Here is a 15,973-nt window from a genome sequence, read left to right on the forward strand (position 1 = left end):
TGCAATTTTGTTCATCTCAGAATATCTGTTTTATAAAGATTTTAAATTTGTACCAGATGGAGATAAGATGTGCATGCTTAGTTTATTTTGTTTATGTATTGTTATCCCATCTGGTTTTGGGTTATATTTTTCCGTGTTCCTCTGTCACAATTTCCTTAACCAGATTTTCTGCAGGAGTACAGATTGGTAATTTCTAATAAGAGAGAATTTAAAGAATCATTCATTCACTCATTCATTCATTTAAAAAGTAGTTACTGAACTCTTCCTATGCTAGACTGATGGTATGAAGACAAGACAGCTTCTTTTTCCTCAAGGTGCCTGGCGTAAAACAGAGAAAAGCGATAAAGGAATAATGCAAAAGAAGGTTCCCAATTTGATCAAATAAAAAGTACAGGAAAATTATCATTATTAATTTCTGTCCTTTTTAAAATCATATCTTAGCTTATAAATACCATTTGGTTTAATGTATTTTAATTGAAATACATCTTGAAGGCCTAGTAGTGTGAGTGCCTGGGGATGAATAAGACAAGGTCCTGGTCCTCAAGGAGTCCAGCAGGTTGGTGAGGATTTAGATTTCCCTGTATACCCATGCAGACCTCCGTCCCATTGTTAATTGACAGGGTTCTTATGTAAATGAAATTTAAGGAATTTAGGATGGCACGCACAGGACCATTTAATTCTCTAAGTTTTATTTAGTCTTTTCCAGGTGCGTAAACTTCCTCTTTCTATTACCTGAAAATTATTCCTGTGACGGTTTAAAGCATTTAATTGACCTGTCAGGGCCCGTGATCACTGGTCTCTTGTCTAGGTTTGTAAGTGGAACCTCCCTTGTGTTAGCCTCTCTGAAACAGAATATTGAGCAGTTGCTGGCTTCGTGTCTTGATGAACAATCACGGAGATAAGATGTATTTTTCTAAAGTAGAAAGTACTGTTTACATTTCCTTCTGGAACTGGCTGATAGTTTCAGTAGCTGCTCAAATTCTTGCTGATTCCTCTTGAATGGATGCTTTTGTTTTGATGGCTCTCCTTATGTAAACCATCTTTATTTCCTTTGGAGAGTCTATCACAAGCAAAATTACTTGTTAATATTAGAATAATTTCTTATTCCAGTTGGAAGGGAACTAACTGCTGATCCTCCTCCTTTTTGGCACCTATGTATTAAGGAAGAGTACAGGGCCTGCCGCAGAATTGCAGACTTTAACTTTGGAAAACTGTAAAACATTAAATGTTTCCATTGGCTCGTGGGAATTCAGTAATCTCCTCAAAACACTTTTTATTTCAGGGAATTTCCTGTTATTTCCTACATTAAAGCATGGGTTTTTCTCTTAAAACAATAACTTACTCAAGTTTTTTCATTGAATAATTTAACTATAAAATGTGGCATTGACTTAGTTGTGTTGTTGGATGATTCAATATTTACATTAAGTTCTTTCTATATGAAATCAAAATAACCTATTTTGATTTACTCACACAACTGGTAATTTGTGAATAAAAGAAAGCAAATTAGAAAACATAAAACAAAAAACACAAGATGGTTGTTTTGGCAATTTATGCTGCCATCCCCCAAACCTTGTTTCCTGAAATTTTCACTCTCCAAACAAGATTGAATTTTCCTAAATGGTACAAGAAGAGGGTTATGTATCCAATTCTGATGTAGAGGTACCCCCCCCGCCACAAACGATTCTCAGGCACCAACTGGATGTCCTGCAATTCAACTGAATTAAGACACTGTCTACCTAGAGATAGTATCAGATCCCACAGGTTAAGGGCTTGGTCCTACAAGACGACCCCCCACCCCATTCAGATGCCAGTCCTAAGTCCAGGTGGTCACCTGTGCTTCTGACCATCTGGCCACAGACTGGAAATTCCAAGACCCCCTCCTTCGGTTCGATTAATTTCCTAGAGTGGCTCACAGAAATCAGAGAAACATTTTACTTACTAGATCACTGGTTTGTTATAAAAGGATATGACTCAGGAACAGCCAAATAGAAGAGATGCATAGGGCAAGGTATATGGAAAGGGGTGCAGAGCTTCCATACTCTCTCCAGGTGTGCCACTCTGTTGGAATCTCCACATGTTCACCAATCTGGAGGCTCCCCAGACACTGTCCTTTGGGGTTTTTATGGAGTCTTCATTACACAGGCATGACTGATTAAATCATTAGCCACTGGTGATTGATTCAACCTCTAGACACTCTTCCCTCCTGGAAATCAGAGGGTGGGACAGAAAAAATTTCAAGCCTCTATTCATGGTTGTTTCCCCTGGCAACCAGCCCCCAACCTTAGGGGCTTTCCAAAAATCATTCCATTAACATAAACTCCAGTGTGGTTGAAAGGGGCTTGTTATAAAGGATATAACATTTATTTATAAATAACAAAAGAGACATTAAAGATATTAATTTATACCTGTTAGAAATTCTCCATCCTTTCCTGGCTTTTAAGGAGAAAAGATTTAAGGATTGCTTGCATTCACTAATGGGTTTTTGTTATGCTCATGGAAAGACAGGTGTAGAGGATTGGAAGAAGTCTACAGAAGTTTAATTTTAGATACATAAGAAAATATACAGAGATTCAGTGAGGATAAAATATCTCAGAAGAAGGGGTGCCTGGCTGGCTCAGTCAGTGGAGCATGCAGCTCTTGATCTTGGGGTCATGAGTTTGAGCCCCATGTTGTGTGTAGAAACTGCTTAAATAAATAAACTTTAAAAAAATCTTAGAAGAAGCATGTGTGCTTACCTCTTCAGGAATTTATACACAATCTAAGGCATAGTACTAAAAGATTCACTAAACTTTTGGATTGGGAATCAGACTAAAAAGAAAAAAAAAAACACAAAAAACACAAACCCCCAAAACCAAAAAATGCTAGTGTCCCTATCATTTACTTTAAGGAAAATGTTTATCTCAGGCAGTCTGTTCCCATGGAGGTGGGGGGAATTTTAACTTGATCCCTTAGGAGGGAAAATATGGGAGGAACTATTACCTCTCCTTTCACCTGAGGGAGTAAGTGGCTTATCTAATCGATGACACTGGAAGTAGGAACTTAGCTCCTTCTTTTTCTCTGGCTTATTTGCCCACAAAGTAAGTTTATTGGTTTCTGATTCAGTTTTCCATGAGGTAAGCACACGTGATCTATTTTCTAGATTACAAGATCATTTCCCTCTTTCCTTACTATTATGTTCCAATAAGTGGTAGGCAGCAATTCAGAGGAAAGATGCCTTGTCTCCAAATGAAAATTCTCCCTTGGGAAAGTTGCCCTGAGGTCTAGACTTTAGGTGGAATATTAGAAATCTGCTTGTGATCTGAGATTAGTTTTTTCTTCAACTGCAGATTTACTAGGAATAAAGTTAATATTTTAATCTCTATGTCTCTAATTACTGTATACATTCTGAATTTTTTCATAAACTCACAGATGGAAAAAAATGTTCAATTAATTATCACCCTTAAAGTCAGAATAATTTAAAAGAAAACAAAACAAATTTCTATGTTCCTACTGAAAAAAGACAATCAGGCTTAAGAGGTATCATCCCCAATCAGGGTAAATATAAAGGAAACCACATGTAGGTATAACATAGTAAAACTGCTGAAAAAACAAAGCCAAAGGGAAATTCCAAAAAGCAGCTGGAGGACGATAAAACATAATACTTTCAAAGAAGAAACAAGACTGACAGCCGACCTCAAAGCAGAAACAATGAAGCCATAATTCAATGGAATGACATCTTAGCGATGAAAGAAAAGAACTGAAAACCTAGAACACGATATTCAGTAAAAATATCCTTCTCAAATTGTTAGGAAAAAGATACTTTCATAGAAAATTACCAGCAGAACTTCACTAAAATAAAAGGACTAATAAAATGTATTAATCTTTGGCAAGACGGAGCAAGAAAAACAAAAATGGGAGAGACAAGGAGAAGGCACAATCAATATCAGAAATAAAAAGAGAACATCATTATGGATCCTACAAATAATAAAAAGAAGCTAAGAGAACATTATGAACAACTTTCTACCAATAAATTTCAACAAATAAAATAAAACAAATACCTTGAAAACCACTGCTTACACAAACTGACTGAATAAGCAATAGAAAAAGTAAATAGTATTATATATGTTAAGTGGTTAGAATCTAACATTTAAAATCTCCCAATAGGGGTGCCTGGGTGGTTCAGTCAGTTGGGCATCTGCCTTCAGCTCAGGTCATGATTTCAGGGTCCTGGGATGGAGCCCTGCTTTAGGGTCCCTGCTCAGTGAGGAGTCTGCTTCTCCCTCTCCCTCTTCCTCCTCCCCACTGCTCATGCATGTGCTCTCTCTCTCATTCAAATAAATAAAATCTCAAAAAAAAAAAAACTCCCAACAAAGAAAAATCCAAGCCATATGTTTCTACTAGTGACTTATTCTAAACATTTAAGGAAGAGATAATACTAATGTTACACAAACTCTACTAGAGAATAGAAAAAGAGGGAATGATTTTTGCCTTTTTTTTTAAATGAGGCTAGTACAACTTTGATACAAAAAATGACAAGGATATTAGAAGAGAAGACAATTACAGACTAATCCCTTCCATGAACATAGATGTAAAAATATCCAAATTGAAAACAATTATAGAAAGAAGAATAATAAATCTTGACCAAGTGAGATTTATTCTTGGATGCAAAATTGGCATAAAATTAAAAAAACCCAACTATGTAATTCACTAAAATAACAGAATTAAATAGAAAAACTACATCACTATCTTAATATGTACAGAAAAAGCATTTGATAACATTTATGATTAAAAAACTCTCAGTAAAATAAGAGTAGAATACTTCCTTAATCTGGTAAAGGGTATCTACAAAACTCTACAGCTAACATTGTACTTAACAGTGAAATAGCAAATACCTTCCCCCTGTGGTGACCTGTCCACTAACACCATTTCTATAGACATTGTAGTCAAGGCATGGCCAATGTTAAAAGGTATATATAAAGTATAAAGAAGGAATACAGGTATAAAGATTTTAAAGAAGGAAGTAAACTGCCATTATTCACATATTATGTGATAATGTGAATAAAAACATCTAAAAGTATCTATAAACAAAACATTGTTCTTATGTGACTTTAACAAGGTTGTTGGGTACAAATTCAGAATATAAATATCAATTGCATTTCTACTGCTAGCAATTAACAATTAGAAGATTGTATTTAAAAATAAAATTTATAATAACACAAAGAATGTAAAATATATTGGAATAACTCCAAAAGATGTGCACGATGTCTGCACTGAAAACTACAAAGTATTGCTGAGAGAAATTAAAGAGGCCTGGAATAAATAGAGGAATATGCCATGTTCCTGGTTTAAACAGTCAATATTGTTGTCAATTCATCCCAAACTAATCCGTAGATACACTGCAACCCAATCAAAATTTCAGCAGAGTTCGTTTGGTTTTGGATAAAATTAACAAGTTAATTCTAACATTTATATGGAAATGTGAAGAACCTAGAATCACCAAGCCAGTCTTTAAAAAGAAGAACATATATGAACACTCATGCCATCAGAAACCAAACTATTACCAGGTTATAGTACTGAGACAGAGGGCCGTCTTGGCATAGGGAGAGCCAAGCAGATGAGTGCAGAATAGAGCCCAGAAACAGACCTAAACATAGAGTCATCTGATTTGTGACAGAATCTTCACTGAAATTCAGTAGGAAAAGGACAATCTTTTCTAAGAATGATACTCAATCAAGTAGATATCTGTATAGCAAAAAATAAATGTCTTACTCTATGTCTTACTATACCCCTATGTTTTACTATAACCCCAAATCAATTCCAGTAGCATTGTATACCTAAATATGACAGGTTAAAAAAAAAAAGCTTTAAGACAATAACATAGGATAATATCTTCTTGATCTTTGAATAAAGAAAGATTACTTAAAGAGGAAATTTGACTGCATTAAAATTAAAAACTTTCATTCACCAGAAGAAAACATTTGGAGGCCAAAAAGGCAACCTGAGAGTAGCTCAAGATACTTACAACACATGTAACTAATGAGTGGCTTATTTACCAAATATATTAAGAACTACTACAAATCAGTAAGAAAAATACACATATACACACAGAACCCAAAAGACAAATGGGCTTGAGCAGGCACCTCAAAAAAAAAAAAGTATATTCAAATAGTCAAAAATATGTGTTTCTTCTCATTAAGCAGGTGAAGTAAAAGTAAATCCAAAACATAGTGCCACTGTATATATACCAAAATGGTCAAAATTTAAAAGACAAAAGGTCTGAAATGTTGACGAAGAAGTGGAATAATTATATCTCTCATCTTTCCTATGCTCTTGGTGGGGATGTAAATTCCAACAATCACTTTGGGAAACTGCCAGTGTCTTCTAAAGTAGAACATGGTTGGATGCCTGGGTGGTTCAGTCGGTAAGCATCTGCCTTCGGCTCAGGTCATGATCCTGGAGTCCTGGGATCGAGCCCTGCATCAGGCTCCCTGATTAATAGGGAGTCTGCTTCTCCCTCTCCCTCTGTGTGCTCACTCTCTTTCCCTCTTTCAAATAAATAAATTAATTAAAAAAAAAAGTAGAACATGGTCTTTCTCTATGAGTAGGTGACCATGTCCTGGTTTCTTCTGAATAGTTTTGGCTTATGCATATTTTCTCAGAATGCTTTTAGTCTTAAACTTAATTAAAAATGCATTTTTCTTAAACTTTTCCACTTTTAAACAAAAAAATTTGTCATTAACAGTTGCACTAAAATAAGGCAGGAAAGAGGCACCTGGGTGACTCGGTCAGTTAAGCAGCTGCCTTTGGCTCAGGTCATGATCTCAGGGTCCTGGAATGGAGCCGCATATTGGGCTCTGCTCAGTGGGGAGTCAGCTTCTCCCTTTCCTTCTGCTGCTCCCCCTGCTTGTGCTCTCTTGCTTGCATGCTCTCTCTCTCAAATAAATGAATAAAATCTTAAAAGAAAAAATAAGGCAGGAAAGGTTTGGTGGACTTCTACTTTATTCTTCCAGCTTTTGCCAGGAGCATGTCTAGTAATGTGGGACATACATGCAGTAAATAGAGCGAGTTCATAATATAACATAATATAACATAATATAACATAATATAACATAACATAATATAACATAATATAACATAATATAACATAATATAACATAATATAACATATAACTCTATTTTCCCCAATGATCTCCTGATGCCACCTAACTAAAATTTCCTTTTGATGGAGAGCATGTAGATGTTCACTGATTTAAAAACAGATATTCTGGAACACAAAAGTCTATTGATAGCTAGCTATCTTTTTCCAGTCTTGGAATTGTGGTGAAAAGAAGTTCTTGACACTGCTGCCCCTGCTGGCCATTTGGTATAATACCAACCAAGGCGCCTTGGCCACGAGGCGCTGGCTTGCTAGAGGCACGAAGCCAGTAAGTGGCCACCTGGTATGGTTCGTGAGAAAGTTGAGTAACCACAGGTTAGATGTATTTGAAATATGTGCAGAAAAAAAGGCTGAGCTGTCCTGTTAAAGAGGGAATTGAGATGAGTCCAAATGCTCTTAATATAGTAATTTTGTTATGTATTACATGGTGTAAATCTACAATAGTTCATTTATTTATGTTTTATTTGGCAATGCTTTTCTTTTTCACAATAAATTCTCTTGGGAGCAATGAGCTGAAGGGAGTGGAAGTGCATATATAATAAAAAATTAAGTAGTTTAATTTTCTTATGGAAGATGATAAATACATTATTTTTACATAATACTTGTTGGTATTAACTATTATTCATCATGGGGCAAAGGGTTATCACTAACTGCCTGAAAAGCAGAAGGCACAAGTGAACTGAAGAAATGTCCACGAATACATTAAGGTATAGCAGCTTTAGGAAGGCTGTAAGCAGCTACAAAACATGGGCTTACATATCTCTCCATGAAGCATGGCTTTTCATTAAGATCAAATGACCATTGCAATTAATTTTGCTCATTTTTAAATTTCAAATTCTCTTGTGCAAACACAAAAAGCAAAGTGATAACTGTCAGTGTGTTCACTCCATTAGCAGAACAAGAACTTTTCAAACAGCTAAGTTATTATGGTTTTATAGTACTGTCATTGATGCTTGAAGTAGAAAAGCACTTTAATCATGGCTGAATTTTTATCTGTAATTCATGGGATGAAAGTAAAGCTTTTAAAATTCATTCCTCCAAAGGGAAAATGTATGACACGATGGTGAATGCTACTACAGATTCACTTAAAATATTCAATGCTAAAGATAATATTTTATAGTGATACAAATACAAATTTTGGTAGAGCATTACATTGAGGTAAAAACAATACTCTTTTAAAATTAAGAAACATGTGGAGAAGAAATGTAGTTGGAATTGGTTGTGGCACACACACAATTTCTTAGTATGTCAGAAAATGTGCTACTTTTTTGTGCATCAATAGACAGTATCAAAAGAGTGAAAAGACACCACACAGAATGGGAGAAAATATTTGCAAATCATATGCCTGATGAGAGATTAATACCCAGAATATATGAAGAATTCTTAAAAATTGGGCGCCTGGGTGGCTCAGCTGGTTAAGCGTCTACATTCAGCTCAGGTTACGATCCCAGCGTCCTGGGATCCAGCCTGGAGTCAGGCTCCCTGCTCAGTGGGAAGTCTGCTTCTCCCTCTCCCTCTGCCCTTCCCCACCGTTTGTGCGTGCTCTGTCTCTCAAATAAAGAAATAAAATCTTTTAAGAAAAGAATTCTTACAATTTAACAACAAAGAAATAAATAACCCAATTAAAAAATGGGCCAAATGACATTAGGGAAATACAAATCAAAACCACAATGAGATACCACCTCACACCAGTCAGAATGGCTAAAATTAACAAATCAGGAAATGACAGATGTTGGTGAGGATGCGGAGAAAGGGGAACCCTCCTACACTGTTGGTGGGAATGGAAGCTGGTGCAGCCACTCTGGAAAACAGTATGGAGGTTCCTCAGAAAGTTGAAAATAGAGCTACCCTATGCAATACTGGGTATTTACCCCAAAGATACAAATGTAGGGATCCGAAGGGGTACATGCACCCCAATGTTTATAGCAGCAATGTCCACAATAGCCAAACTATGGAAAGAGCCTAGATGTCCATCAACAGATGAATGGATAAAGCAGATGTGGTGTACACACACACACACAATGGAATATCATGCAGCCATCAAAAAAACCCCAAAATCTTGCCATTTGCAACGACGTGGATGCAACTAGAAGGTATTATGCTAAGCGAAATAAGTCAATCAGAGAAAAACAATTATATGATCTCACGGATATGAGGAATATGAGAAACAAGACAAGGATGAATGAAACAAGACAAAACCAGAGAGGGAGACAAACCATAAGAGACACTTAATCTCAGGAAACAAACTGAGCGTTGCTGGAGTGGAGGGGGGTGGGAGGGATGGGGTGGCTGGGTGATGGGCATTGGGGAGGGTATGTGCTATGAATTGTGTAAGATTGTTGAATCACAGACCTGTACTCCTGAAACAAATAATACATTATATGTTAATAAAAAAAAATGGGCCAAATGGGACTTGTATAGATATTTCTCCAAAGAAGGTATAGAAATGGCCAATAAGCATATGAAAAGATACTCAACACCGTTAGTCATTAGAAAAATGAAAATCAAAACCACAATGAGATCCACTTCACACCCACTCAGATGGCTATTACAAAGAAGAAGAAGAAGGGGGAGGAAAAGGAGGAGGAGGAGGAGGGGAAGGGGGAAGAGGAGAAGGGGAGGGGTGGAGGAGGAGAGAACAAGTGTTGGTAAGGATGTGAAGAAATTGGAATCCTGTAAAATGGTGCAGCTGCTATGGAAAACAGTATGACAGTTCCTCAAAAAATTAAGTACAGAATTACCAAATGATCCAATAATTCTCCTCCTAGGTATGTACCCAAAAGAACTGAAAGCAAACACTCAGATACTTGTAAACCAATGTGCACAGTGGCATTACTCATATTAGTCAAAAGGTGGAAACAACCCAAATGTTCATCAGTGGATGAAAGGATGAACAAAGTGTGATATCTGTATATCTACGTCTCTGTCTCTATAGATCTATATCTATCTATCTAATGGAGTATTATTCAGCTTTAAAAGGGAATGAAATTCTGATACATGCTATAACATGGATGAGCTTCAAAAAACATTAGCATTAAATTCATAAATAAACCAAACACAAAAGGACAAATCTTGCATGATTCTACTTATATGAGGTACCTACAGTAGGCAAAGTCATATGGACAGAAAGAATGGTGGTTACCAGGCACACAGGGGTGGGGGGGGAAATTAGAGAGTTAACATTTAATGGGTGCAGAATTTCTGTTTGAGATGATGAAAAAGTTCTGAAAATAGTGCTGATGTTTGCACAACATTATGGAAGTACTTAATGCTACCGATATTTTTTATTTTTGAGAGAGAGAGAGCTCGCACAAGCGGGGTGAAGGGCAGAGGGAGTGGGAGAGAGAGAATCTTAAGCAGGTGAGCCCCACGCGGGGCTTGATCTCATGACCCCGAGGTCATGACCTGAGCCGAAATCAAGAGTCAGCCGCTCAACTGACTGAGCCACCCAGGCACCCCAATACTTAAAAACTTTTAAAACCTGATTAATAATTGGGGCTTCTAGGTGACTCGGCTCAGGTCATGATCTTGGGGTCGAGGGATGGAGCCCCAAGTTGGACTCTGCACTGAGCACTGAGTCTGCTTGGGATTCTCTCTCTTTCCCTCTCCCTATGTCCCTGCCCCCATTTGTGCTCTTTCTTTCTCTAAAATAAATAAATAAGACCCTTTTTTAAAGGATTTTATTCATTTATTTGAGAGAGAAAGAGAGAGCATGAGCAGGGTGAGGAACAGAGGGAGAAGCAGACTCTCCACTGAGCAGGGAGCCTGATACGGGGCTCAATCCCGGGACCACAGGATCATGACCTGAGCCTAAGGCAGACGCCTAACTGACTAAGCCACCCAGGCACCCCTAAATAAAATCTTAAAAAAGCATTTAAGAATTTGAATATTACTTCATTAATATGCCTAATACCCCATAATGGTATTGGAAAATGATCCTCTATATTTTGGTTGAGTTTTTCCAGAACCTATTGAAAATCTTAATCAAAATGTTAAAAAATTAAGTACCAAAAAAAAAAAGAAGCTTTTCAAATTTTCACCAATTTGAATTACTGAACACCAAGCTTGTAATCAGTAAGGTATTGAAATTTATCCCTATTAAAGCAACTGGGGGTCGGGAAGGGGGTTGAACAAATTAAATGACGAGAAAAATATTGTAGCAGATTTAATTTTAGAATCATGTTGGCATGTTTGATAGGGTTCTTACTTTTAAGTAGCCATATTTGTATTCTAACCAGAAATGAACAGCATTGAGAAGGCCTTGAATTTTGCTGCAAATATATGTGGCAAAATGTCTGAAAAAATTTATTTTATTTTATTTATTATTTTTAAAGATTTTATTTATTTATTTGATGGAGAGAGAGTGAAAGATGGAACACAAGCAGGGGGAGTGGTAGAGGGAGAAGCAGGCTCTCCGCCAAGCAGGGAGCCCGATGTGGGGCTTGATCCCAGAATCCTGGGATCATGACCTGAGCCGAAGGCAGACGCTTAACAACTGAGCCACCCAGGCGCCCCTGAAAAAATTTTAAATAGACAACTTACTTTATAAGTTTTGCTTGTAAGAGTATTTGCTGAAGAACATTATTCTGAATAGAGACAAAAAGACAGCATCTGTGGAAAATATTGGGCATAAATATTTACACAGTTCTATATGACAAGAACTAGAACTGAGATTATCCTTCATTTAGCAGACTTTGCTCTGATGTTACAAGGTACTTTGGAAGGTGCAGACGGATCATTTGCATTACAGATACATTCCATAGAGAAGAGCCCATGGAAGGTATCAACCATCACAGTTATTTTAGCATTAAATGCAACTTTGATGAAATTTTGTAGGCAGTTTTACCAAATGTATTGATAAGACCTTACTAAAGTACATGTTCTGTGGTGCCTGGCTGGCTCAGTCAGAGGAGCATGTGACTCTTAATCTTGGGGTTGTAAATTCGAGCCCCTCCGGTGTAGAGATTACTTAAAAATAAAATCTTAAAAAAAAAAAAATGTTCCCACAAAAAATACTAGAGGTGGCTAAAACTAACTTATATATGTGAATATGTACCAAGCATAGTTATTCTATTTAAAAATATATATGCCAATTATCAATATGAATATTTTTTAGGATTTTACTTTCATGTACATAGTTATAGTTACTTTAATATTTTAGAAGGGATTTTATTTTTGAAAATCAGTTTTGAATCAAAATCATTTTATAGGTCTACCAATTTATTAAACCAATTTGTGGTCAAGAAATAAATTTTAATATTTGAAACATCACCTTTCCTTTCCAAAGTGTCCCAGGCTAGATGACCAAAACATATGGTCACGCTATCTTTGACCCAGAAATTCTACTCCTAGGCATGGTCCCATGCAAAGTGTGTCCATATGAGCAACATAAGACATGTGCAAGGATGTTCACAGATTATTTATAATGATCCCAAACTGGAAACAAGCAAATAATCAAAAACTGAATGGATAAGTAGATTATGGTCTCACCGATGGCTGCACATTAGGATCACCACGTTTCCAAGGAGTCTTCCCTCCGTCTCTAAGACCCACTGCTGACACCTGTCATTGGAGGGTCACTGATTAGCTCGGTAACAAAAAGGCTCAGGACAGTCTTGCAAGGGACAACTTAAATTTTCCTCACCAAATGACTTCTCTTTCCTAGCTGTGACCAGGACTCCTCCCCCTGACACTCGCTAGGAACAAAACCATCATCATCGTCAGCAGCAGCAGCCTCTGCTCCTGGCCTGGGCAGAAGCCAGAATGGGCTGCTGGGGAAGGACCACCGCCCTCTTCACGGACAGCTTCGCCACGTGCTGCTCCCCCAGCCTTTACGAGAGTTTTCCTTTCTTAGAATTGTCGCATGCAAGCCGAAAAACGTCTTCGTGAGGACTCACCATCCTTTTCAGAGATGGAGGATTTACTGTTTGGACAGGTGACGTGACCTACCATTTGGGGACCCACTCGGGCACAGTGAGTACTGTTACCGACCTGGGGGTTCTTTGATTCTGGGTAGAAAGACACGAGGCCGCACGAGGGTGGTTTATTGCCAGCTCGTGCCCGGGTAGGAGGGGGGACAACCTTAGGGACAGGGTACCAGGCTGCACCCCAAAGGATACTGGGAAGTTTTTGAAGGGTCTGAGGTGGGAGCGCGGGGACGTCGAAGCACGCAGGGTCGGGGAAGGACCCGGAGGGCGCGCAGGCGCAGTGGATGGAACATGCTGCTTCAGGCAGCCTGTGCTTTACTTCCCCCCCGGGCGTGCGTTGTCAGCGTTATAATCAAAGGCAAAGTCAGTGGAAGATCGAGGGTGGGGTCCATGGTGGCTCCGACTGCTCTAGTCTGGTTTTGGCAGGAGCAAACCGGATTGTAAGGCGCGCCCTGGAGCTTGTGTGGATCCCGTGGCCCCTGGCTTTCTGATTGCATGCAGCACCTGCAAGCTGGGTTGGAGAAGTGGGTTATTGCTGTTGCGCTATGAGGGGACTCGGAGATTTCTCACAGCTTCCCGCTCTGTAAAGGAAATGCCTCAGGAAAGAGCACTACAAATGGGCTGACAGATATTTGAAGAGCTTTCATTCTGAAACAGGCTGAAGTTATAAGGAGATTAAGGCCTGGGGCAACTTTATCCCAAGGTATGCTTTTCTAGGCAGGCGCCTCAGAATCCCTTTCCATTTCAGGGCCTGAGATTCAGCAGCAGCTTCCAGAACCGACGAGCGACACCGCACGGTTCTGAAGTGCAAGTTGTTATTTTTTTTAGAAGTTTTTTTTATTTATTCATTTGACAGAGAGAACGAGAGAGGGAACACAAGCAGGGGGAGTGGGAGAGGGAGAAGCAGGCTTCCCGCTGAACAGGGAGCCTGATGCGGGGCTCGATCGGAGGACCTCGGGATCACGATCTGAGCCGAAGGCAGACGCTTAAGGACTGAGCCACCCAGGCGCCCCAAAGTGCAAGCTATTTTAAGACTGTCCTTTTGTGAGTAATAGTAGAGTAGTGGTCTTTAAAAACCAAACCAAACGTCACCTTTGGAAATGCAACCTGCATGGCATTGCAGTGTTAGATGTTCCACTTTAATACTTCAGTTAGTGTTAGAGAATAAAATAAATACGTTAATTTTAAAAGTTTTTCTGAGGCACCGCGCTTTTCTTTCCTGTTTGATTTAAAGCCCACTTTTTTTTTTTTTTTTACGCCTTAGGTCATTTCCCAAATTTCTGTGGGAAATTGTCTAGGTTTCAGTAGATGGCGCTGCTACACTGTCTTTTCTGTCAGATTTCAGCATCGTTGCTTTCCCGGACACTAACCAGAAACTTAGGATGTGCTTAGAAGGCATTGGGAGGAAACCCCAGATCTGTTAAGCTAGTCTTGGTAGGTACCAACTAAGATTCTGAGTGTCATTTTTTTTTTCAAATTCTTTAAAATTCTGGGCATTGAGTAAATAGGAATATTGTGAAAAGATCCATTCATTAGGCATTTATCTTTAATACTCCTCATCTGAGAATCTGAAGATCTGCTGGGATTTTCTCTCCAGGTCTCATAGTTCAGATGGGTGGATGAAGTAAATGACAAATCCTTTACTGTTCTTTTCACACGTAAAACAACAAAGTCCAAAGAAGTCGTGTTACCCTGCAAATTGGATTTTTACTCCCAGAAAACTGCTTTCTGATTTTTAAAAAATCACCCACACTGTAAGAAGTAAGATGAACTCTCTGTAATGAGAGAATAATGTGTGACAAGCTGGCTGGCTGCAACATTTTTCCTGCTAACCCCAGGCCCATCACTGGAGCTGGTTGAGAGGCATCATCTTGTTCAATATATTCTTTTATTAAATATTTCAGGGATACAAAATAGGATAGATAATAATATAACAAACATATATGAACCTACAGTCAGCTTAAGAACAGACCCATCAAGGGTACCCTTGAACACTCTATGTGTTATTCCCAAGTGCATTCACTGCCCACCTCCTTAGTATTTGGAGTCCAATTATTCCATTCATGTCTTTGTCATCTATCATACTGACTTTGTTTGCAGCTTGCTTTTTTTCATTCAACATTCTGTTTTGGAAAACAATCCAAGCTGATGTCTAGTTTATTCATTTTTACATTTGCACATTGAGCGAATTCTCCACGCTTGTTTAAACCGTTCATCTGTTGATGTGTATTTTTTTTTTTTTTAAAGATTTTATTTATTTGACAGAGAGAGACACAGCGAGAGAGGGAACACAAGCAGGGAGAGTGGGAGAGGGAGAAGCAGGCTTCCCGACGAGCAGGGAGCCCGATGCGGGGCTTGATCCCAGGACTCTGGGATCATGACCTGAGCTGAAGGCAGACGCTTAACGACTGAGCCACCCAGGGGCCCCTCTGTTGATGTGTATTTATATCGCTTCCAGTTTTCCACTATTACAGACAACGCATGTTCTTGTTTATGTGTGAGATAGTCCTTTAAACCTATACGTTTTATGCACCTTAAGTATTTTATAACAACACCAAAACCTAAAGAATGCCTACAGTCATTGCAACTGGTTGAGCTTCAGATTCCCTCATTCAGTGTAGTTTGTACAATTTCTTATGGAAGTCAACAATTTAAAAATATTAGAAAGCAATGGTGGGGGGGGGGTTAAAAAGCCATTTAGAGGGTAATTCAGCCTCTCTGAGTTTGTTTTCTAAGTACCTGGGAGTGAGATGGTAGGGTTGTAGGTGTACACACATTGCACTTTACTTCAGGATGCCAATAGCTCTTCAAAGTCACGGCAACATTTCTTCCTCCTACTGTCTTCAGGAATACCAGCTGCTCATCATCCTCCCCAACACTGTCAATCTCATTGCTGTTTATTTTTTTTAAA

The 15,973-nt window shown here is 38.5% G+C and overlaps 1 long non-coding RNA gene across 1 annotated transcript in view; it reads right to left on the reverse strand.

Moving 5' to 3' along the window:
• LOC145721409 (uncharacterized) overlaps nt 1-2,222 on the reverse strand; it is a 22,658-nt gene extending 20,436 nt beyond the window's left edge. The window contains exon 1 of the long non-coding RNA XR_014145082.1: nt 1,940-2,222. This is a non-coding gene — a long non-coding RNA (uncharacterized LOC145721409). The remainder of the gene's footprint in view (nt 1-1,939) is intronic.
• Nucleotides 2,223-15,973: the final 13,751 nt, after the last annotated feature.

Source organism: Leptonychotes weddellii, chromosome 5, assembly GCF_054177405.1.
Source record: "Leptonychotes weddellii isolate Sample4059 chromosome 5, ASM5417740v2, whole genome shotgun sequence".
NCBI classification, from domain to species: domain Eukaryota; kingdom Metazoa; phylum Chordata; class Mammalia; order Carnivora; family Phocidae; genus Leptonychotes; species Leptonychotes weddellii.